The sequence below is a fragment of the Tachysurus fulvidraco genome, chromosome 4 (genome assembly GCF_022655615.1).
Source record: "Tachysurus fulvidraco isolate hzauxx_2018 chromosome 4, HZAU_PFXX_2.0, whole genome shotgun sequence".
Lineage (NCBI taxonomy): Eukaryota > Metazoa > Chordata > Actinopteri > Siluriformes > Bagridae > Tachysurus > Tachysurus fulvidraco.
In genome coordinates, this window is record NC_062521.1 from 25,777,174 (window position 1) to 25,803,777 (window position 26,604).

Below are 26,604 nucleotides of genomic sequence, written 5' to 3' on the forward strand. Positions count from 1 at the left end.
CATCGAGAAAACCCTTTACTTCCAAAGAATCCACCCAAACCCCTCTGAAAGTGAAAGTGACGTGACATACAGTATGGCTACGTACAGTGACCCATACTCAGAATTCGTTCTCTGCATTTATCCAAAGTTTACACACACTGTGAACACACACACACACACACACACACACACACACACACACACACACACACACACACACACACACACACACACACACACCATGAACACACACCCAGAGCAGTGGGCAGTCATATGCTGCAACACCCAGGGATCAGTTGGGGGGTTCGGTGGCTTGCTCAAGGGCACCTCAGTCGTGGCCGGCATAAGACTCGACCACAACCTTAGGGTTAGGATGCAAACTCTCTTTTTTTTAATCAATTAATAAAGATGGGAGGTTAAAAGTGTTGCGGACATTACCAAAATTTTTTACTTTAACAGTTTCTTTTGTCCTGCACCTGCCGGAAGGTGGGATGTGCACACATTTACTGATTTAACAGATTTTGCAAACTCTCTAACCATTAGGCCAAGACTTCCCTGTGTGATACAAATGAGCAGTTTACCCAAACTGATGGTTGCCTTCATGTTGGCCCTTGCTGCCCTGAGCTCAATCTCCTGCCTCTTCAGCATCTACCCATTCCTTCATGCGTCCCATCTCTCCCACTTCACCAGCCTCTCAGTCAGGTCCTCAGGCCCTTATAGGGAAAATAATAAAAGAGTAGAAATAATCTGCCATCTCAATATTTCTTTCTTTCAGCAAACCTTAATTAAAAAAAAAAGTGACGTGACATACGGCTAAGTACGATGAACCATACTCAGAATTTGTTCTCTGCATTTAACCCATCCAAAGTGCACACACACAGCAGTGAACACACACACACACCGTGAACACACACCCGGAGCAGTGGGCAACCATTTATGCTGTGGCGCCCGGGGAGCAGTTGGGGGTTCGGTGCCTTGCTCAAGGGCACCTCAGTCGTGGCCGGCCCGAGACTCGAACCCACAACCTTAGGGTTACAAGTCTGACTCTCTAACCATTAGGTCACGACTTGCCCCACAATTACATCCCTATGACAGTGTAGTGTAAATCATAACTTAAAGTTTGAAGCTTCAGATGTCTGCAGTGGATCTACACTCTCTAGTAATGAACACACTTTTGTGCCTTGACTAGTCATTAAAATCATCACAAAAGAGGGAATGGAAGACACTCCCATGTTGAGAGTCCTCCTCCAAGTGGACACATCACAGGGTGAACCAGGGTCTTTTGTCTTCATCGATGAGAAGGCGCAAACATCTTTATTGCAGTCAATCAGCTAACAAATCTATTGAGCTCAAGGAAAATTTCAGGCAGTTATTTCTCAGAGTTGTACCAGAAGCCCCTCATATTAATTTACATAGTTTCTCAAAATTCCCTTACTGTTTTGATTTATGTCATGCTATTGCTAGTTTTGCTTATGCTTATTTGTTAGGTTGCTAAGTTCATTGTTTTATCAAGATCTCAGCCTGTTATTCCTCACACTGTTTGCTTGTGCATTTTTTAAGCATTAGTTCCATTATTCTCACTAAAAGTTACTCATTTCTCCACTTCCTCTTAGATCCACAGCCTCAATCTCAGCCAGGCTTTCCAAAGGATTTAGCTGGATACTTTCAAGCAGCCAGATGGATTTCTATTGATTATTACTGGCAGCTTGGCAAGTTTTATGAACATCTCAGTGACACTGAAGTGCCTGAGTGTATTTTCATACCTTCACACATCGTTAGGAAAACCTTTACTTCCAAAGAATCCACCCAAACCCCTCTGAAAGTGAAAGTGACGTGACGTGACATATGCCTACTTACGGTGACCCATACTCAGAATTCGTTCTCTGCATTTAACCCATCCAAAGTGCACACACAGCAGTGAACACACACACACACACACCGTGAACACACACCTACAGTAGAGCAGTCGCCAGCCATTTATGCTGCGGCACCCAGGGATCAGTTGGGCGGTTCAGTGCCTTCTCAAGGGCACCTCAGTCGTGGCTGGCCAATCTTCTGCCTCTTCAGCATCTACCCATTCCTTCATGCGTCCCATCTCTCCCACTTCACCAGCCTCTCCGTCAGGTCCTCAGGCCCTTATAGCGCTGAGTCCGGCTATATGACTGTTTATTAAATAATAACTTTTTCTAAGTTTTTGATTTGAATAAACTACTTAACCCTTTAACATATGGCTCAAGTGTAATTATTTTACATCTTTAATAATTGTAACATACTGTTTTATAATTAATTCTTTATGTTGTAAGACAATATATAACTTTTTTCATCTACTATCTGTATGAATAATTTAGCTTGAACCTGGTATATCTAATCTGGGTGTGGATTGTAAGGCTAGTTTCAAATGTTAAGTATTAAGGTAACTATTAAGTGCACTGGGTGCTTGTAGATCCTTCCCATGAGCCATTGCACTCAAGGGAGCTTTGAAGATTGCATAATTAAGTATAAAAGGTCCTACAATAGGAACGCATGCCAAAAACACCAAGTTTGAGAACCACTGGCAGAGAACACTTGTTCTGAGCAGATGTTTTCAGTGAACCGGAGCCCCATGGCACCATCTCAGGGCCCCAAATTGAGAACCACTGGTTGTGTTAAATCTTACCCAGATACAATAGTGCTATTTTCTGATTGGCTATTGTGTAGCCTCTTTTTTTGATTGGCTGTTAAGTGTCAGGCTCGACTAAGAACTCCAGAGGAGATGAGCTTGATTTCTGTGCGGACAGATACATTTTGGGCTCTGCGGCATATTAAATATATGATAAATAGTTTATGATAAATGTTTTTCTGTGTGAGAAATACAATGTGTGGCAGGAGTGTGTGAGAAAAGACCGATATGAGTGACTGTAATTGCCACATTGCTTTTAGCACATCTTGCTTGTGGTGTTATTTGAAATGTTCTGTCAGCCAAGGCTATCCAGCACAAAGACATTATAATAGGCTTTAGTTTATTCACCATGGGTTCTGACCTGGTCCACTTTCCTAAATCTACCCAGTGACTAGACAGTGCTGGCCTTATCTATGAGAGCTTGATTCACTGAATTCACAAGAGGTGCTGAGTTTCCACTAATACACCTACAGAAGGTACTTAATGCCACTTAATGCCCTGCAATTCAACTGTTTGACTTGTACCTAATTTTAATCTGTTTGGGGTGCTAATTATGCTTATTCAGAATTTGTAAATCAACACGATTTTAATCATATTTATTTTTGCAGTCAGTACATCTTGCAGATGAGTTAGGAGATTACAGTAAGGGGCCTTTTTTCCACTGTCATGTTTTGAGTGCCATTTACACATTTTCATCCAGTTCAGTGAGGTGGGGCGAAACTCTTTGCCGAATCTCTAACTTTACGGCAAACTTTTCAGGAAAGGGAAAACACACTCCATCACTCACCACATTAGTTGTGATACAGAATCAGGGCCATAATTATTTCTAATAAAATTCAAATTAGGTCCAGTGACACTGTGTTTTTACTGAATTTGCTTTTAGATTTTCTGTTGCCCATGATTATCTTAGTTTAATGTTTACAGTCTTTATGTCAGAAAGCCTGTTTTGTCTTAGTCTCGATCTGTACAAAACAAATAACTTATTACGAATAACATGACCTCACCTTTGATGCCTCCAATTGCTCATGATTCCGGCATTGAAGTGGCTCATGGCGAATTCCCGCGTCCTCTCAGGCTCGGAGCCAATCATGCGATCGAGGTGAACTTAACAGTCTCCAAGGCGCCTGCAGTTGGCCTCCTCGGGTGTTCCCATATCCAATCCTGTGGAAACTTGTCGACTACGCCTACTTCTTGTGGAATTTTTTGAGAAAAGTATCACACTGGTAGACATGGGCAAGAGTCAAAAGATTCATGATTTATTTATATTGTGTATCACTTGTGTAGCATGAGTGAGGTCGGGGCCCAATAATTTGTTACTCTGAGTTTTTATAAACATGACTTAAACACAGAACCTGAAGAAAGGAAAACATTATCTACCATTGGCAAGATGGACAATGCCTGAACATCTCCTGATCAGGATAATCTTACCCTTACCATGGTCTACAATATTTTATACAACCTTTGGTAATAAAAATTTCTAGTCAAAACCAACTTCTAGTCTTGCACACAGAAGGGCAGAACTTCTGAGTAAAGATCTCCATCACAACACAGATAAACAACAGTGTGGCTAAGGTAACACCCAAACCATGTCATCCCTGTAACCTATTTGTCCAACCCCTAAAGTGCTGACAGTAACAAGTTTAACAATTTCAATCTAATATGCTACATTCTAGCTCATATGTCAAGGTCACAAAAGCACACTTTATACACTATGAAATTATATTACTTTTTTTTTAACTTTTAAATGGTAATAGCATTGGATCACCTCATAAATTATCAACAGAAATATATAACAGATTATTGGAATCCTGGATGAGAGATGATGTAAGTTCCTGAAAGTATAATGTACACTTATTTTACAAAGGTTTTGATAGTAATATAGCTGACATTGTATTTATATTTTAGAAAAAAAAAACTGTATACTTATGCCAAAAACATTACTTATCAATAAGACTATACTCAGAAAAATATAAAAATGTGATTTTTGTATTATTTTGCCTTTAATTTAAAAAGCTTGGTAAATGAACAGTAATATTAGGGACAGGCCAAAAATCGTACCCTTTCAGCATAAAAGCTATATAATTTGTTTAAAAATTGATGTAAAATTTATGAAAGAATGCATATTATGTTTTTAAATAAATTTATTTGCAAATATTTGTTTATGACCCTTGTCATTATTTCCCTGTAATTATTTTCACCATTTTCCCCATTATTTCTCCACCTCCCCACCGTGCACTTTTGCTGGCACTGTCCTTTGTGCTCCTGCGCCCTCTACTGGCTGATCACACCGCTGCAGCCATGCGTGATGGAGCAAACAGGAAACTTATTATGCCAAAGAAAGTTACGAATTAAACAAAATAAACCAATGTTAACAAAAGAATTAGCAAATAATACCAATCAAAAAACTATATTAAATAAAATAACCAATTAAATACAAGTCCAAGTCCTTTTCATTTACAAACAATTATCCAAAGCTAAAATATTAAGACATTAATGTTATATGACATGTAAGTTGATGGTATTGTTTGATGGGTTTGGATTTTGGGGGTAAGAATAGACAGAAGTTGAGTTCATTGTCTGATTTACACAATGTCCTGGATTGGATTGCTCCATCCTACAAATGACCTGCATGATGTCACAAGGAATTCACATTATTTGATCAGTATTTACCAACTGTTACGACCGTCTAGGAATCAGTCAACAGAATGGATGAATGAGGGTCTTGATTCAGAGAGATTACAATTAACAATTTTTTATTTACCAGTAGACAAGGATTTAGGCTTAGACCAAAATGAAAGAAAATAAAATACAAATCATTACTTACCTAACTCCCTCTCCAAACAACAACAATATAATAAAGATATTCAAAATAAATGGCGTCGATCCCCCTACATACCTTGTCGGAATATGTTGGTATGTGTGGAATAAAAGTGTATTATAAAATTATCTGACTAACAAGTCAAAATCAGAGTCAATATCAGACATGGGCCAAGCACAAATAAATATATCAATTGAAATAATAAACAAAAAACAAAACTCACAGGCTCTGAACACAAACTTACAATCATTCTCTCTGATATGACAATCAGCAATAAACGAAATGGATTAACACTTAGAGGATATACTATACGAATGAGCAAGCTGATGTGAAAGCTCAACGCAAACAAAGTAGTCACGATGGCACGAAAAAGGACTCCAAAAAAAAAAAAAAAATGGGAAAAAAATCTGAGCCGTCATCATATTAACTCCAGGAACCGCCTTCTTGAAAACAAATGTCAAGTACAAAGAGAAGACACAAGAGGGCAGCACAGAAATAAAACAAATGACTGAAGGTCATAACACCAACCAATAGGTTTCATAATTGTTATGAACCTTAACATAACTGCTATGTTACTCATGTAGACTCATTTTTAAAAACGAACAAACAAAGAAAACCGACAAACAAACAAACAAATAAAAAGATTAGTCTTTGACTTTGATATAATATAACTCAATAATTAACATTAATACATACATTCTTGTTTTTATGACCCAAATACACAAGAAATATAAACTAATTAAAAAAAATATATTTATTCTTATATCCAAAACAATTTAAAAAAAATAAAGACAATACAAATCTGTTGCTTTTCCCACACAATTCCTAATTCTCTGCTAATTCATAGCTCTATCTGGATCTGCATTTAAAGAGAAAATTCCCTTACAATTTAAGTATTCCCTTTAAATTACCATTTTTTACGTAGTTTTAATTGTAATGCATATTTATGTCTTGTGCATATGTAATGAATTAATGCCTATTTGTGTATTATTTATTTATTTGACATTAATTGCAAGAATTTCAAGCAAAAGCAAATGTGTGTTCTAAATAGATTTTACACAATAATGGGTTCATTGCACAAGCTTGTTCTTGTTCTTTGTATTGCTCTTTCATTTCCTTTGATTACACTATACTCACAATAGGAGTATTTTACATGTGGTGTAACCACAAGCTCTTAAACTTCCTGTGTGTATATTCAAAAGGAACTAATTTAGAGCTTTCACAGCAATGGGGGTGAATACTAATGCATAAAACTATGTTATTTTCAATTCAATCCCCTATTCAATATTATTCAAGCTGGTTTGCATTGAACCACTAGAGACCCATCTAGAACCCATGCATTTACTGGGATATTGGTCTTTTCCAGACACAAGGCCAGACTACCAAAGGCCCATTCTGTGCTATCCCAAAGGTGCAACACCCTATGCATATATTCATATTGTCATTAAATTGGCTTCGGAGGAGTGGAGACTGGAGGGGGCGAAGCATCCATTCCTCATTATTAAAGACGACAAGAACTTCACATATTTACCAAGCTGAATCCACAGCAGGGTGTCCCTGGTTTTCACCGGTTCTATTTCATCCTGTCTTTTCAAACAAGGCTCAAAGAACTAATGGTATTAGTTAGCATGAAAGTAACCCACAGATTGGCAATGAATAGAGGTTTTTATCAGCATTCGCCTATTTTTTTTGTATTATTATCTCTTTTGTTTGAATGTACTCACTACAGACTTTATTCCCTTAATCAGTGCTTGCATAGTGTTTGTTTGTTTTTCGACACATTATCTTTTACATCAGCATCAGCAATTCTTGAACGCATTGTCTATAATCAACTGTCTGTCTATCTCTCACAGAACAACCTCCAAGATCCCAAACAGTCTGGCTTTAAAGCAGCTCACTCTACAGAGACAGCCCTTTTGGATGTCTCTGAGAAGCTACATACTGCTAGATCAGCCAAACTATCATCCGTCCTTATCCTCCTTGACCTTTCAGCAGCGTTTGATACGGTCAACCACAAGACTCTCTTATCCTCCCTCAAGAGTCTTGGGATTTGCGGATCAGCTTGGGAATGGTTTGCCTCCTACCTGGAAGGACGCTCATATCAAGTAACATGGAGGGGAGTGACATCTGCTCCACGCAGACTCTCCACTGGCGTCCCACAGGGCTCAGTACTTGGTCCTCTTCTTTTCTCCTTGTATACTCACTCTCTTGGTGAAGTTATTTCATCACATGGGTTCTCTTACCACTGCTATGCTGATGATACACAACTTATCTTCTCTTTCCCACCCTCAGATGCCACAGCTTCTGACCGGATCTCAGCATGTCTGGCAGAAATTTCATCATGGATGACTGCTCATCAGTTAAAGCTCAATCCTAGCAAAACTGAACTGCTGTTCATCCCAGGTGATTCATCCCCAGGTCACGATCTTGCTATATCCTTGCACAACGATCTGATCTCCCCTTCAGCCACAGCTCGCAACCTTGGGGTAACCATGGACAATCAACTGTCCTTTTCCTCTCATGTTGCAAATGTGACTCGCTCATGTCGGTTTCTTCTCTACAACATTAGAAGGATTCGGCCATTTTTGTCCACACAGACTGCCCAGGTACTTGTTCAGTCTCTTGTCATTTCTAGACTGGATTACTGCAATGCACTGCTGGCAGGTCTACCTATGAACGCAATCCGTCCTCTGCAAATGATCCAAAATGCAGCTGCCCGGCTTGTTTTCAACCTGCCAAAGTTCTCGCATACCACCCCGCTACTGCGATCCCTCCACTGGCTTCCGGTAGCTGCACGCATCCGGTTCAAAACACTGATGCTGGCCTACAAAGCCAAAAATGGACCAGCCCCCTCTTACCTCAAAGCCCTCATCATTCCTCGCACTGCACCCCGCAACCTCCGATCTACCAGCACTGCTCGACTGGTTCCACCATCTCTCAGGGTAAGAGGCAAGTATACTACAAGACTCTTCTCTGTACTGGCACCAAGGTGGTGGAATGAACTTCCCATAGAGGTCCGGACAGCCGAGTCACTGGCTATTTTCAAGCGGCGGTTGAAGACCTATTTATTCAGGAAGCACTTCAACTAGCACTTCTTTCCTTATCTTTTGCATTTAAAAAAAAAAAACAAAAAAAAAAACACCTTTGACACTTTTTCATTGTAACTTTGAACAAATGTTTTAAACTCATGGTATCTTAAGTATGTAACCTAGTGAACCAGCATTAATGTATTCAGTGTTAGAGATTTAAGCACTTATGTACGTCGCTCTGGATAAGGGCGTCTGCCAAATGCTGTAAATGTAAATGTAAATGTAAATGCATCAGAGAAATTAAAAATCTGTGTCTGTGGTGGAGATCCAGTGAGGGCGAGCTGAAACAAAAAGTATGAAATTAGTGTTACTTTCTATTTTCATGTTACTAAAAAGGAATTAGTTAGAAAGCCAACTTGAAACAGGAATTTTGACCGAACAATTGACTGAGTAACTGATGGAATGACTGACTTACTGTCTGACTGAATATGTAATTGTGTGACTGATTTGAATGATTGAGGGACTGAAAACAATGATTAAATGACTAAGTAAATGACTGACAGACTAACCAGATGTCTAAGTAAATGAGTTACTGACTAAATGATAGATGAACGACTGACTGATTGTCTGATTGACTGATGAACTGAGTTATGGAATGACTGACTGAAAACTGAGTAACTGACTAACTGACTGATTGATTACCTTGTCTGACTACCTGAGTGACTGGTATACTGACCAACTGACTGATTTAAGAGCCTGACTTTGATTAACTTTGAGTGTAACTTTGAGCCTAGAGGACTAAATATCCAACTGATCAACTGACTGACTGACCAAAAGACTAAATGACTGACTGTGAGTAACTGACTGACTAAAAGACTAATTGACTACCTGGCTGACTGTGTGACTGAGTGACTTTTAAATTTGTCAGTGCACACTTCTGCAGGGCTCTCAAGTTTTTAAGACAGGCAAGCGTGACATCTCTAACTGAGTGAGTGGCTGACTTACAAACTGACTGAGTGACTGGCTAACAGGCTGACTGAGAATCTGACTGTCTCAATAACTAGTTGACAATAACTGGTTGACTTATTGACAAACTGAGTGAGTGAGCATTCTTTGGCAGGAAAATGACGGATACACCTTGTTTATTTCATAGAAAATAAATAGACCAATTTTAAAATAGTTTAATTTGTCACTGTCAATGATGTATGTAGTAATTCTCCTGATTTAATCAATGTCATTAGACATGCTGCTAGTGGTGTTGATAACAAAACAAAGCACTGAAGTCTGGCTGAGACCCAACATTCTGAGAGATAAGAAGAAGAACAGTGAGGCACAAAGCTGTCATTACTGAGCAGATAAACCTGGAAACAAATTAAATGACTCTCAGTTTAAAACGTGTGTGATACATCTTGACATCTTTAACATATTCCTCTGAAATATTTGTGAAATAAATAAAATGAAGTATTTTTGTGAATAACAAATATGTAATGTAAAATAAAACAACCCATGGAGGTGAATGGACATGGCACTGGTACATAGCAGTTGGTATATGTACAGTATGTGCAATTATTTATATCATAACTTAATTACATATATCATATTTAATACATAAAACACTTTCGCTGGCACTCAGTATCTCCAACTGCTGCTCTAATATCCTGTAGTAGTTCTTTGGTAGCAGCTACTGATGCTGCTGTTTTATGTATATGACCAGGGCTGGTAATCAGAGTATCATTATTTTTTATGCCACCATTCTCCTGAAATATCCTACATTAACTATTTCAGAATAACAACACAATTGTTCCAAACTAAATTAAGCCTAAATTTGAAAGATTAGATATATCAGCCATATAATGTAACATCTTAAAATTTATTAAAAATATATCTCAGAATATCTTTATCTCTTATACCATTTCTTAATTACAACATATTAAGAAGCCTTAAAAAGCATTATAATCATAAATCATGCTTTATAGCTTTAGTATCTAGATGACTTTATGGATCTATGTTCTGTAGTAGTAAAAAAAATTTTTTGCTTTTGTCTTATCTAATAGTTATGAATGTCAAATGAGTGCACAAAAAACACTCCTAAAGCTAACATATGGTATGGTAATATATGCATTAGTGTATGTATGATGCCCATCATCAATTTTACATTAAAATTGATGTAAAGTATATTTAAGTTGTTTTTCACTAGATTTTGGAACATAGTTTTGGGGATTTTGAACATTTGAACATTGCCAATATTATAGACTATAGTTTTGATCACAGGAGAATTATTGAAGTCATTTAGCAAGAAGAATGTTTTGTGAAGACATAAAGATTGCTTACAATTGGATAATTGTCCAACATTCACGGACAAGGATTTGGTAAGAGTTGTAATTATATTACACTTGTAATTAAAATATTATAAATATTGTAATTATATTACACTTGTAATTAAAATATTATAAATATTGTAATTAAGAAAAGGTATTGATCATAATTGAGATGAAGATATACTGAGATATATTTTTTAATAAATGTTACAATGTTACATCGCATGGCTGTAATATCTAAAGATGCTACTAAAGAACCACTGCAGGATATTAGAGAAGCAGTTGGGGATACTGAGTTTCTTAGGTATCAGAGAGTGTGTTTCAATGTATAAAATATAATTTAAGTAATGGTATAAAATATAAATAATTGCACAGTTACATATAAGCTGTAATGTACCCGTATTTTTAAGTAGCGTGCCATGTCCATTCTCCTCCTTGGGTTGTTTTCCAATTTTACCATTGCCCATTTCTTATTCACAAAAATACTTTAAATATTTCACAGGAATATTTTAAAGATGTCAAGATGTATCACATACGTTTTAAACTGACGCTGTGGTAATTGCCCCTGCTTCCAGGTTTATCTGCTCTTAGTGACAGTTATGTGCGTCACTTTTCTTGTTCTTATCACTCAGAATGTCATGTCTCAGCCAGACTTCAGTGCTTTTGTTATCAACACCACTAGCAACTTGTCTGATGACATTGATGAGGTCAGGAAAAGTACAGTAACAAATAACACTGCAGATCAAAGTTCACAATACATCCTGGTTCCATTTAATGACCCTGGTAAGTTTGATTCCTGGAATGCAGCCTTTTCATACATTTCTATATTCATACACCAAAATGTAATGTAAAATGTAAAAATCACTTCTTTTCAAATACATAACATACAATAGCACACATAAACAAAAACTGAAAGTGCATCCGTAAGGATGGAACAATATTTACAGGTAAACACCCCGGCAGAGACATACCTGTAGACCAACACCCACTTCCAGTTAAACCAGGTTAAATCATTCGGTATAATCTTCAACTCAGTTATTAGCAATACATTATTCTCTTGGCTGAATGATGTATTGTGAAGTATTTGTACCTAAGAGGTTAGTAATAGTATTTTATAATCAATGAGAAATTTGACTGGGAGCCAATGCAGTGAGGATAAGACAGGGGTGATGTGTTCATATCCTCTGGTTCTAGTTAGGACTCTAGCTGCTGCATTCTGGACTAACTGGAGCTTGTTTGTCCTACTACTTGGACATCCGGACAGTAAAGCATTACAATAATTCAACCTAGAGGAAACAAATGTATAAACTATATGTAACATGTTTTTGCATCATGTAGTGACATCATATTTCTTATTTTAGCAATATTTCTGAGCTGAAAGAAGGCTACCCTTGTGATATTATTTATGTATTAATAACCAGTCTCTCTTCAAATTTGAGTTAGAGGAACAAGGGAGGCTGCATCTGCTATGCCTAGTAATTGCCTTGAGAACGTGAATGGCCTTGTCCATGGCATAAGTTTTCCAACCTGTTTGTCTGCTTTAGAAGCCAGAACAGGGGTAATCTGGTCTCCAAGCAGCACACTGCATACAATGAGGTGCACAGTGTTTCTTCACCTCTAGACCTCAGTGCTTCACTAGGGTTATCACCTAGTCCAGTGCCCTGAGCAGGGGTGTTCCTCTCGAAGAAATTTGAGCTACAGAAGGCTGGTCCTCTTCACACACATTTATCAGGTTCTATAACCTGCACCTAAACCCAACTCCAAGGTCCCAGACCATACAGGGCAATTGATATCATAGTCATCCACCGGTGTGTAATGGCGCGGGTATTGACGTTCCCAAAACAACAGCCTTGAAGCTGTGTCGAGTTCCCTCAGAAGGGAACAATGACAATATGTTTGTTTGGAATTTAAAAGAAATGTTGTCAGTAGTTTACAGAATAAAACTATTACTTCTAAGTTTTAATACAAAAATTACAAAAAAAATTCCATAGCAGTATCTCTATGGAAAATAAGAGATTGAATGGAAGGTTGGGGTTCAAGCTATAGCACCACCAAACTGCCTTTGTTAAGTCTTTTAGCAAGGACCCTACAACCTTTATATCTGTATCATATCTGCCCCTGAGCTCTGAGACCAACAAAGTATTTTATATGCTGTAATGTATGTGTGGCAATAATAAAGGCTACTTCTTAAAGCTGGACCTGTCTACATCTTTCTTTACATAGGTAAAATGAATTTAAAATGATATAAAAGGATTTAAGTTTTATTATTACAAATGAACAAAACTGCATTCAGAGTCATTTTGATTTAGCTTATAGCAAATCAAATAAAGAAAAAAAATACAAGACAAAGAAAATATTGACAGTACTGTAAAAACATAGGCTGTAGTAAATAAAAATAATAAATATTCTATGCAATACATCAAATCACCTTATACCAGTTAAATAAAACTTCCTCATTATTTACCTGTACATACAGTTATAGAATGTAATTCAGGTTATTTAAAAATAAATGCACATAAAATTAAGCAATAATAATAGAATTATTCAAATGCAAGCAAGAAAGAATCAAGCTACAGTATATCAGAATTATATTATACAAAATAACCCTGTATACATGCAATAGCAATGAGCTAAATAAATAAATTGAGTGAATAAAGCAAAAAAGAAAAAAGTAAATCATTTCCAAACAGGTATAACTGAAAATTATTTGGATCTTTTATCTGAATTTCTTTGATTTCTTAGAGCTGAATGAACTGGTAAACAGATGCTCCTACATTTATCCAAAGGAAGACTGGCAAAAACAAACATTCAGCACTATTAGTGCTGGTTTGGTTGCTGGGACGAGCTGTGGATGCTGTAGCAGTATTTGTAGTGATGTTGGTGGTGTTGGTTGCAAGGGGTGCAGTGCTGGTGATTGGTTCAGTAGCTCTTACAGATTTAAAGCATGTGGCAACATTTCCAGCTTCATCCACAGCAACCAGTTCCAGATCTAGGGAACAACAAGAGGCATTGTATATGACCATAGTGACATTCACGCCTGTGTCACTGAGCACAGTAGTGGTGGTGAGGTTGCCATTTCCCAGAAGGATTCTCACAGTTGGAACACTTGATCCATTTCCATCAGTCACATTGGCAGTGAGGTACCATGAGGAGAGGCTGCAGTTGCCTGAGCAGTTAGCATATGCACTAACAGCCTCACACACAGGAGGCATAAAATCTTTTATCTTTAATAAAGACACAACATTTCAGTATTAGTTTCAGTTCAGACTTTTAGACATTTTGTAATGCTCAGACTACAGACTTTCCTTCAAATAATATTCTCCATGGAATGTATCCCAACCACAAGTAAAATAGCGAAAAGTTTTTCTTGCAACTGTGCATCAGTTTCCAATATTACAGTTTCCAGTATTACAGAAAGTATTGACTGGGATCGTATATGTTCTGCTATGGCATGTAGCAAGGTTTAGACAGCTTTAAGCAGATATACTTTGAAATCTAAGGCAGAAAAAAAAATTTGTACAAACCAGATTTTATTATTCTTTTTATTTTTGGCAATTATGCAGCTTTTCCCAGATCACCAGAAAAACATGAAAATGTTTCTGAAAATTAATTTGTTGAATGAATTCCAGTGGTGCTGAGGCATAATGTAATGGCCTGTCAGCATTAAAACCATCATTTGAAAATATAATTCTTTTCAACAAAATAATCTAGACACATAATTTCTTTTGACAATGTCTTGGGATATGTAATTTACATAATAACCAAAGCAACAACAGCAATACGTATCACAGTATACAGTAGTTGGAGTACACCTGTGTCTGTGTGCATGTGAAGATATGCTTATGGTATCAATATCATACATTTTAAAGTCATAAAAATTAATGTTTATTAGACATTGATCATTCCTTTGACAGCATCCAGGAATATAATTGTAATATTAGTAATTACCGGAGCAATGACAGCAATACATAGCACAGCATAGTTGGAGTCACTTCCATCAGCTGTTTCAGCTGCAATTGTCACAGTGACATCAGTTCCAGAGGGAGTGTTTTCAGGAACAGTCAGAGTTACTGTATCATTAGCACTGACCCCACTCTCAATTTTTATGGATGTGTTAAAGTGAGTGTCAAAATTGCGATCATTGCTGACTATTATATTAAAACTTCCTCCAGAACCATTGTTTGCAACTGCAAATGGGAAAGTATATTGTTTTCCTGGTTCCATTGTTCCAACAGGTTGAGTCTGTGGGCAAGTCGAAAAAAAAATAAATGTAAGTAAATACAGAAAGTAAAGGGGAAAAAATCCTATTTCAAACTTTGTTTGTGAGTAATTTTTATAAGCAGGAAATGATATGAACAGGAAACAATGCAATATATATTCTGTACTTAATTCATATGATTTAAGATTAAGGTGTTTGGAAGATCATTGGTTCGAATCCCAAGTCCACCAAGTTGCCACAGCAGGGCCACTGAACAAGGCACTTAACCCTCAATTGCTCAGGTGTATAAACTGAAATAAACATATAAATCACTCTGGATAAGAGTGTCTGCTAAATGCTGTAAATGTATTGATTTGTGGGTTAAAACAAACAAAAAAAATACATTTCTTATCCTCCTTAAAAGAGAAGATGTAAGAGCCAGTAGTAAAAAGGCAAATAAATTAACCATATAAATAAATAAATCAAAATATGTTTTTTCTGAAAATGAGGATATGTAAAAGCTTGTATAAACAATATTTCTGAAACTTGATTAAATTTGATTATTTACTGGAGAAAACTGCTGTGTTGATCTATCTCAAAGTTGTTTTTTTTTTGCAAATGTTGATTAATATTTCTTCTTCTTGTCACGGATGGCTTAGTTTCCTGTATGAACAAAAGAAGGGACGTTCGAGCAGGCTTTTTTTTTTGTGTACATTCTTCCCTTCAATGCCTCTGCAAACCTGTTCCTTGTGTCTCAAGTTTTTCATGATTTCTTTTGTTTTTGTTGTGTATTTTTTTTTTTTTTTGTATGTCATGTGTCATGACGCGTGGCAGGAAGCGGACCCAGATGCAGGATAGCAAAACAAAACAGGGTTTAATAACAAAGGGAACACGAAACATGACACAGACTGAAGACAAGACAGGACAACAGTAGATTCCGCGCTGCACAAGGCAACGCGGCACAAGGCAACGCGGCACAATTAAATATAAAAGACAATCATGACACAATGAGGAGCAGGTGTGGTGACAGGAAGGAGCAGACAAAGGTGGGGCAGACACGTGACGAGAAACATAAACAAAACTGCACATGGCCAAAGTCCGAGCTGAATCATGACAGAGCCCCCCCCAAGGCGCGGCTCCCGAAGCGCCAAATCCTGACAAGGTCCAGGAGGGGGGGCGAGGCACATGGCGAAGGCAGGTGGGGGGAGCAAGGCACACGGCTAAGGCAGGTGGGGGGAGCAAGGCACACGGCGAAGGCAGGTGGGGGAAGCAAGGCACACGGCGAGGCAGGTGGGGGGAGCAAGGCACACGGCGAGGCAGGTGGGGGGAGCAAGGCACACGGCGGCGCAGCCAGCGGGGGCCGAGCGACGTCCACAGCCAAGCAGAGGGGCCGAATGACGTCCACAGCCGAGCAGAAGGGCCGAGCGACGTCCACTCCGAGTAGAAGGGCCACGCGACTTCCATAGCCGAGCTGAAGGGCCGAGCGACATGCACAGCCGAGCTGAAGGGCCGAGCGACATCCACAGCCGAGCTGAAGGGCCGAGCGACATCCACAGCCGAGCTGAAGGGCCGAGCGACATCCACAGCCGAGCTGAAGGGCCGAGCGACATCCACAGCCGAGATGAAGGGCCGTGCATAACTCCCAACGCACCGCTGCTAGTCCCACCCCTCAGGAACAGGAAGGGAGGGAGGGCGGGAAAGAAGAAAAAAAAATATATCCTCCACAGAACAGAAAATCCAAAAAATACAGGCCTACAACACCCCCCACGAATAGGAAGTGGGGCAACGTCCTCCACGGAAACAGAATGTGAAGCAAAGTCCGAGCTGAATCATGACATCATGTTTCCTGTTTCCTTATTTCAGTTTCCTAGCCCCGTAAAGTTTTCCATATGTTCACAGTTTTGTGATTTTCTTAATAAATCTCTTTTATGTTATCCTAGCATTTGGGTCTGACTTTTTACCTGTAAAGACATCCTGTGCCCTGACTTTATTATTATTATTATTATTATTATTATTATTATTATTATTATTATTATTATTAGTAGTAGTAGTAGTAGTGTTTAAAGAAAATGCTTTTTTATTTAACTTACAGTAATAGTCACAGTTGATGCTTTGATTGCTGACTGTCGCTGAAAGGTGTTGTCTGCAGATCTAGAGTTGCTGATCAGTCCAACCACATGAATATTGAACTTTCCTGCTGGGATGCTGTTGAAGGTCACCAAGTACTGCCCACTAGCTACCTCTTCTAATGTCCCATCTAAAGAATTTGAACTTGAGACTTCGACCAGAGTCACCCCTGTAGGCCTTACATTGTCCTCACTGACCATGGTCACCAACAGGGTGACATTGTTATCTGAATGAAGAAAAAAATAATAGCAGGAACATACTGAAAGAATTTGACCACAACTTCATTTGATTATGTTTATCATTATGAAGGATTGTCCACTTACTTGCGGCAGGCCGGCTGTTTAATACAGCATATCTTGGATGAAGACCTTGGGAAAGTTCTACAAAATCAAAGAGGAAGTCAACTTCACTTTGACCTGGATAGAAAAAAAGTAAATTCACACTGAACAATTTCATAAACATGAATATACTTTTTATATTAATCATTTATTTATACAAAGCTGAACAGGAGAGAGCTGAAAAATAACTTATCTTACCAACAACTTTGATGGTGTATGGCTGTGTTGAGTTAATACTAAAGAGCCACAGTCCAGTCTGGTTTGAGATATTTGGTTGCACTGTATAGAAGTTGCCAACTTTCTGAATTATCCCCAACATGCCATTTAGTTCAGTACTGTTCTGCGAGACTCCTGGGTTAGATAACAACATCATTAAAAATATATTCATCAAAAAAAAAATATTTACCTCTCATTTGTTTTTAGGTATAGTGCTATCTCAGAATAGGATTATTAGTTAATATAACGTTCTACACACCTGAGGGACTTGTGATGGTGTAAAGTGGAGAGTTGCCTGTGATATAAATTGTCATGTTTTGCATGGAGGTATCCACAAATGCTGAGAAGTTTTCAGCTTTGGCCGGGTTTCTTACAGCGTGGAGTAGAGTGACCTGAACAAGCAGAAAAGTGAATCATTATTCACATGATACATTGCAGGACTTGGCAAATACCAAAATAGGTTGTAGTACTTCTATTATTTAGTGTTGCCCAGTTTTACATATAACATGAGGTTGAGGATACAGGTTTTAGAGTTTAGAGTTTAGAGTTTTCATTGACTCTAAACGTTAAACTGCAAATTTTATAGTAGCCTTTTGATATGCCACACCTGTAGCCTTTATAGTAGCCTTTTGATATGCCACACCTGTGAGGTGGATGGAGAAGTGCTCAGTAACACAGATTTAGATGGGGTTATGAACAATATTTAAGAAAAATAGACCTTTTGTGTACATAGAAAAATCTTACATCTTTGAGTTCAGCTCATGAAAAATGGGGGCAAAAAACCAAGCATTTATAATTTATAATTTTGTTCAGTGTAGCATGTGTCTATAAGATTGCCACCCACAGCTCCCCTGCTACCAAACCATTTTTGCTGCCATACTGAGCTGTTGATTTTTCTACTGTGTTTCTGCCTTTGTGTATGACCTGTTCTTTCTGTATTTTTGGATTTTCATGTATGTTGGATTTGCCCGTTTCTGTTTTTGTTGCCATGCTGTTAGCTTAATTGGATTTTGATTCCTTTGCCCATGTTTCCCCTGTCTTTTCTGTTGCTCGTTTTGGATTAGTTTGCTGAACTTTTGTGTTTATCAAATGGTTGTAGTTCTCCACATTATGGATTCTATTAACTCACAATTTCAGTATGAGTGATCTCTTGAGGTGTACAGTGAAATATACTTTTGAAATCTGCATCTACATAATGTTAAATTTAATACACAACAGCATTCAGTTAGCTAAAGAAAAATGACATTATAGTATACAGTAAGCTTTCAGTGGTAATGGAAAAAGTAGAATACGACTGACATTTATATGTAAAGAACATTTCCAGGATTGACTTTTAAATTGACAAAACATCTAAATATTTTGACCATCATTGCTTACACAATGAATAACTAACCTACTATATACTGTAGTTATGCTGTACTATTTAAGCTGTTTTGTCTTATTTACTAAAGTATCAATGGTTGATCATTAATATGGCTGATTTGTTCCCGTTTTGGGACACTTAAACTAAAGAAATGTATATTACAATAACTGAAAGCAGAAATCTTTTTTGACAATGCAGCAATGTAACTGTTCCATCCTTTAGACATTCCAGGCCCTATTTACAATTAAACTGTAAACAGAACTTTCTGAGTTTGGAATATAACATACAATAAATGGGATGCTAGTACAACTGGTGTCCTAGTGACCATTACAGTTCAACTAAAATGTAACTGGTTGAGCCATATTTGTTTATATATATATACAACATTATATATATATATATATATATATATATATATATATATATATATATATATATATATATATATATATATATATATATATATATTTTACCAGTGTAGATCTGTAGGTAACTGCAATAATGTGAGTAGCCTGGGGCAAGGTTCCTTTGGTAACCTCAATAGCCTGGCCCCCAGAGGCCTGAGACAGGTCATGGTAGACCTGGTTAAATTGGTATAAAACCTGAGTGGAGACTTGCTGTTGGTCTCTTGCCTCTTGATGCGGCACTCCTTGACATGAAGTTTACATGAAGTTTACCTTCAGAACGGGGAAAAAAAGATTTGATCAATTTTTGCCAACTTTATCTAGTATGTATTTATATGTCTAATTGGTTTGTATATGTTAGTTAACTTAGATTTTAAAAAACTTAAAAACAGTATCAGTAATTGCCTTGTGTGTATATGAACATTTGCATGCATTCACTTTAGATTTTGTTGTCTCAATTAGTGCTTGCACAGTACTTTTCAAATTTATATCTTTTGCATCAGCATCGGTGAAAACAAAAATCTCACTCCCCTGTGGAGATCCAGTGAGGGCAAGCTGGAATAAAAAAAGATGCTTGTATTTAATTTGAGATTTAAATTGAGCAGGAATTATTTAGGGGGCAGGTTTTAACTGAATGACTGATTGATTAAATCAGCGGTCCCCAACCCCCGGGCCGCGGACCGGTACTGGTCCGTGGACCAAATGGTACCGGGCCGCCCAAGGAACATTAAATTATTTCCATTTTATTTACTGTTGTGTATTTCTCTCGGGTTTATGCGACTTTCCATGGGCAAGAGGTTAACCGGGAGCTGAGAGACGTCACCTAAAGCCGCACCAATACCGCGCATGTGCAAAATATCGTGACATCGGGGCAGTTTTAGGTGACGTCTGGAGCTGAGCGGCTGCAAGCGGCAGAGGCATTGTAGCTTTGGTGGAGAGAAGGTGTGTATCGCTCTTCTCTCTGTTCACCGGTACTTTCTCATGTTTAACAGTGCTTGGTGTACGTGTATATTCTGTTTGCTCAAATCTAACCCACAAATTAGCAAAAATGAGTATGAAACAGATGTCGTTAGAAAGTTAGAAACTCTGCCGGTGTTCTGGATTAAAGTCATGGTGGAATACCCTAAGATTGTCACCACAGCACTTAAATCCCTATTGCCATTTCCGACATGTTATCTGTGTGAAGCAGGGTTTTCTGCAGTGACAGCAACCAAAACAAAACAACGGAATAAGCCGGACATAAGCAACACACTTCGGGTGTCATTGTCTCCTATTACCCCAGATGGAACCGTCTCGTTACAAAGAAACAAGCTCAGGGTTCTCATTCATTTAGCGTTGTAGTGAGTTAAAAAGGCATGTTTAAATACAAGTGAATTAAAATTATTAATTTTAATTCAATTGTACCCCCAACATACCCACTCCCAGCGGGCCGCGGTAAAATGATCAAACATTGACCGGTCCGTGGCGAAAAAAAGGTTCAGGACCACTGGATTAAATGACTGAATGATATGGTGACTGTCTGAATAAGCGAGCATCTGACTGATTGACTAGTAGGAATAGTAGGTAACACCTTTTCTTGTTTGACCAAAAATTCAACCTTTAAAAACAATTTAAAAAAATTTTTAAAACACAATTATGATAATAATTTTATTTTTTTAAAAATAAAAATACATTTTTCTATTCTGAAAAATATGTAATGAAACCAAGGAATTATTAATGACATTACAAAGTGAATTTCAAAAACATGATATGAAAGAACACCCAACAAATTAATGGGGTATCATACCCTAAGTCCTGAGAGACACATTTCAGGATAATCTCCTCCACCATCAGCTTTAAGTGCATTTATTCGTTGTTTAAACACATCAGGATCTGTTGTTCTTATAAGTGGACCAAAATCTGAAAGAATAAAGAAAATGTACTTGTAGTTTGTTTGTCGAAACAGTTATTTTTTTTCAATTCATTAAATACTGCACATAGATCCTACACCTTCTGTGCCTGGTGCATCTTTACAGGATACTGCAAAGGATCCTGTTTTGCTATGGATCCACCTGCTATCGATCCAGCGGAAGTTACCCAGCTACAGGTCATGGTCTCTCATCAGGGTGAGTTGCTGGAAGAGTACCAAAAGCAACTTAATGTGCTGCAGATCTCCTACAACCACCCTATCTAAGTGCACTTCAGTATGTGGACTCCCTGGATGGCCCTCTCTGTAATGTTTGAGGGCTCACTGGATGTTTACAAAGGATTTGTGCACCAATGTAAAGTCTTTTTCTCACACAAAGCAGAGGGTTACCATGTAACCAAGTGTGCATTATTCTTACCCCATGCCGATCCACAGGTACACACCTCTTACACCTTCATGCAAATGAAGTGGGTATAAGGTTTTCCAGTACCCACCTGTGGGATGCGATGCCTCAGTGCAGTTGTTACATCTATGCCAAAGTGTTAGTGTCACATTTCACTTACTGGTGGCTCAACTATGCCACTAGCTCTGCTTCTGCTGCAGCCAGGGTGGTCAGAATCAGAATTTATAAATCCCCAGGGGGACATTGGGTTCATTACCACAGCTCAAAGTCACCAAAATAAGAATACAAAAATAGAGACTAATATAAAAAAATATAATATACACAAAAAAATAAACATCATAAAGCCGGTGAAAGTTGTTGTCTGAGCTGGCTGGTAGCCTAGACAACATCCTTCTGACACTACAGTCAGAGTGTCCAGCTCCACTCCCACAACATTACCTGCATTAGGGATAAGTTTGTTCAATCTGTTGGCATCAGGTGCGCCTACTGCCCAGAGAAACTCACCCGGGCTCCTAAGGTGAGCTCCGCCACATACTGTATCCTTTCTCTCTTTCCAGGCAGATTACTATGCTAATGAAGTCCATACTGTGTCAGCCTTTATAGATGCTAAATCCATTGTAAACCTTATCCAAAATTATCACCCCAACCTGCTTCGTCCCCCTCAAAATCAAGGAAGTGTACGACCAGCCCATCAGGGATGGCTTCATCACCTGTACACATACGTACATATACTACAGTGCTAACTGTTCAGAAAGTATTGATTAAATTTATTTTGAAGGTAGCTTTGTATACAGTATGTGTAGTCACATATATTGTAGCAATGTAGCATGCTGTTTAGAATGCATAAATTATAAACCAGCAGCACTCCAGGAATAAAGCTTACCAGGGTCATTAAATGGCACAAGGATGTATTCTGAAGGTTGAGATGCTGTGCCCACTTTACTATCAATGATTGATAAAGTAACTCTTTTGACCTCATCAATTTCACCAGACATGCTCCCAGTGGTGTCCACAACAAAAGACAGCACTGAAGTCTGAAATCCCATAAGTCTGGAAGATAAAAAATACAAGAGAAGCAATGGATATAACTGTACCACTCAGCAAACAAACCTGGGTTTGTGGAAATTGTGTCCAAATCTCTGTATGGAATCAGGCCAATTTATTGGCTTGGGTTGGTCATGTGATGAAGCAGAGTGCACAGGCAAGATAATTAAAGGATATAAAAAAAGAAGCCTAATGTTGTAGCCTAAGCCTCGCATGTAAAATCTGTGTGCTTGGCCAGCGCTTATAGCCAGGAAAATAATCCGAATGCCTGAAGGCTAGGGTTTCCAAGAATGTCCATTTATGGCCATCTCCACTGCTGCTTAACCCTACACCTCCAGTGTTTTGGGGGTCAGTCATTTGTCTCCCAGTTTGAGCCTCCAGTCGGTATTTCATGGTTCCCAAGAAGGATGGGGGCTATGCTTAATTTTGGACCTGCGGGCTCTGAATTTTACACTGAAACATACAAGTTTGAGATGTTAACTTTAAAGGTTATTGGGACACGGATCAGGTCTGCAGATTGGTTTCATAATCCTGAAGGATGCATATCTTCACAAAGTCATAATGCCAGAGCACAGGAGCCTCCTCAGGTTTGCTTTTGGGTGCCATGTTGTCTCTTTTGGCCTAGTCTTATTGCTCACTTTCACAAAGTGCATAGAGGATGCTTTGGCATCATTGCTCTCCATGTCATCCATGTATTCAATTTGACAATTCAGCCTGGCATTAAGATGCCCTGCTTGGGAGGGCTCCTGTCTCATGACACACAGATTGCCTGAGGATGGGGACTGTGTTTCTAACACTTTCTCCCAACCTTTTGTGTTCAATTTCATCAATCATTAGTGCTGTCTGTGTGTGCCCTGTGTTCAGGTTGGTGCATCAGATTTGGCCCTAGGTAGAGACCGGATTTCTCTCACTGGGAGAAATGAGTACATGATTGGTGCTCCTTGGAAGATTCCCATCAGGATGCACCTCCGCTCTCTGTTCCAGAGGGTGATCCTTCACCCCCACCCTAAGATTTGGCACCTCTTGGTGTGGCCCCTGTGGGAAACCAGCTCTTAGACTCTGGTCTCCCAACATTTATCAACTTTTTGCACACAGTACATGCCTTGTATGATTGCCTTTTACCCTCTACATTAAGGCCTATGTGGCAGCCAATGCTGTCAGTCGAGTGCCTGTTCACTGGTCTGTTTCTTTCTGTAAAGTGCCAGGCAGTTAAAGTTTTCCTTCAGACCCTGCTTATCTAAGCCAGCTTTGAGCCACTGTAGTCAGTATCTGAAAGGTTTCTGACACTGAAAATGGCTCCACTACTAGTCAGTCTTTACTTTCCAATCTTTCTGCAGGCCTTCTATCTTATGTCCCATGAGTCGGCAGAGCTGAAGGGACTGCACCTGCTGTGCCCAGTTCGGGTTCTCAGCACTTAAAAACGTTGTTCCTGCGCTGAATTGTTTGTGCTCATTTATGACCTCCAGGACAGTCATCTCCCAGCATTTGGTGGCCTTGGTATTGGTGTTCAATTGATTGAGTTCAATCGAAACGGAACTACCACAGGTTACATATGTAACTTGGTTCCCTTGGAAAGGAAACTAGCGAAGTTCACTTGTGCTTTCTTCAGACAAGAAAAATGTGATGTAGATGCCCTTTTATGACCTTGCTGATAGGCTATGCTTTGTCACATGACCTACTGTCACGGTGTGACACGGTGGGACAAAGGCGAGTCAGGATCCAAATGCAGTTTAAGGTTTTAATAAACAAAACACAAACAAACAGTAGGCAGGCAAAACAGATCGGGACACTGAACAGGAACAGAGAACGACACAGACCAAACACCAACACAACCACAAACAATGACCAACAACAGGGAAGTGAACAGACAGAGTAAATATAGTAGACAGGAGCCAATCACAAAGCAGAGACGATTAGAGACAAAAACAAGACACCTGGGGAAGAGATGGAATGTAATTAGTGTCCATGGTGAGCGGGGCAAACAATTAACATCAGGGAGAGACGGCAGACAGAAACAAGGGGAAAATACAGACATACATGTTACAGACCTCCCCCCCCCCCTACGAGCGGCTTCCAGACGCTCCTAAGTCCACAAAACCCAGTCCAGGAGGGTGGAGCGAATGCGCAACCAGGGTGGGAGGGCGGGTCTGGTTCGTGTAGTGGTGGCGCCTGCTGAGCAGGAGGCCGGGGTGGCGCCAGCCGAGCCGGAGGCCAGGGCGGCGCCGGCAGAGCCGGAGGCCAGGGCGGAGCCGGCAGAGCCGGAGGCCAGGGCGGAGCCGGCAGAGCCGGAGGCCAGGGCGGAGCCGGCAGAGCCGGAGGCCAGGGCGGAGCCGGGAGAACAGGAGGCCAGGGCGGAGCTGGAGGCGGAGCCGGAGACCAGAGCAGGACCGGGGACCAGGGTGGTGCTGGAGGCAGAGCCAGAGAACAGAGCGGGACCGGAGACCAGAGTGGTGCTGGAGGCGGAGCCAGAGACCAGAGCGGGATCGGAGACCAGGGTGGCGCTGGAGGCGGAGCCAGAGACCAGAGCGGGACCGGAGACCCGGGTGGTGCTGGAGGCGGAGCCAGAGACCAGAGCAGGACCGGGGACCAGGGTGGTGCTGGAGGCGGAGCCGGAGACCAGAGCAGGACCGGAGACCAGGGTGGTGTTGGAGGCGGAGCCAGAGACCAAAACGCAGTTGGCAGCCAGGGTGGTGCTCTGGGCCTGTGAACAGGGACAGGAGGTAGAAGGGCTGGCAAGTCCAGCAAAGCAAAACACAGGAAAACAGAAACATGCATAGGTTCAGGCCAGGCAGAGAGTTCAGGTAGTTTGGGTGTCATGATGTCGACCGCGTTCTCTGACTCAGTCATTTCGGTCGACTCGGCTGATTCGGCTGGTTCCGTCGGCTCGGCCGGTTCCGTCGACCCGGTCAGTTCGGCAGGTTCCGTCGATCCCAGCTGCGGCTTAGGGATGCCGGCCGCCCGAGCCGATCTCATCGGGGTATCCGCCAGTTTGGAGACCAGCCGGTTAGCACGGACCTCAGCCGAGCTCGCCGGTACGGTAGCCATGGGAACTGGCTCAATCACGGGTGTGCACGGGACTGGTCTGGGCGGAGGCACTGTGGAGCATTCGGGCATCCGTGGCTGATTCCACTCTGTGGCCCACGGGCCCCGATGCTTGCTGCCCCCCCCCCAAAAAAAAATACTTACGGCCGGCTTCCGTCTCTACACTGCTCACGCTCAGCGCGGACCCGCCCAGGAGCAACGCCAAGTTGACGAAGTCCGAGAATGACTCTATCTCCCGGCTAGATGGCATTAAATGGCGTACCTTGCTCTCCAGTCCATGCCTGAAAATGTCTTTTAGGGCCTTCTCCCCAAAGTTGACTTTGTTGCACAGGTCCACGAATACCTCCGTGTATTCCTCGACTGGGGCGTCCTCCTGACGTAGACAAAACAGGATTTCTGCTGGATCCATGTGGTTGGTCGTTCTGTCACGGTGTGGCACGGTGGGACAAAGGCGAGTGAGGATCCAAATGCAGTTTAAGGTTTTAATAAACAAAACACAAACAAACAGTAGGCAGGCAAAACAGATCGGGACACTGAACAGGAACAGAGAACGACACAGACCAAACACCAACACAACCACAAACAACGACCAACAACAGGGAAGTGAACAGACAGAGTAAATATAGTAGACAGGAGCCAATCACAAAGCAGAGACGATTAGAGACAAAGACAAGACACCTGGGGAAGAGATGGAATGTAATTAGTATCCATGGTGAGCAATGAGTGGGCGGGGCAAACAATTAACATCAGGGAGAGACGG

At 40.1% G+C, this 26,604-nt stretch overlaps 1 long non-coding RNA gene and 1 pseudogene across 1 annotated transcript; both read right to left on the bottom strand.

Annotated features, from left to right (window-relative positions):
- Positions 1-148: 148 nt before the first annotated feature.
- On the bottom strand, positions 149-6,262 carry LOC125140998. Its single transcript, XR_007140300.1, has 3 exons — positions 5,701-6,262; positions 3,643-3,858; positions 149-692 (listed from the first exon to the last, which is right to left on the bottom strand). It is a non-coding gene; the product is annotated as an uncharacterized LOC125140998 (long non-coding RNA).
- A 6,924-nt stretch (positions 6,263-13,186) lies between these two features.
- On the bottom strand, positions 13,187-24,277 carry LOC113656516 (annotated as a pseudogene).
- Between the last annotated feature and the right edge of the window lie 2,327 nt (positions 24,278-26,604).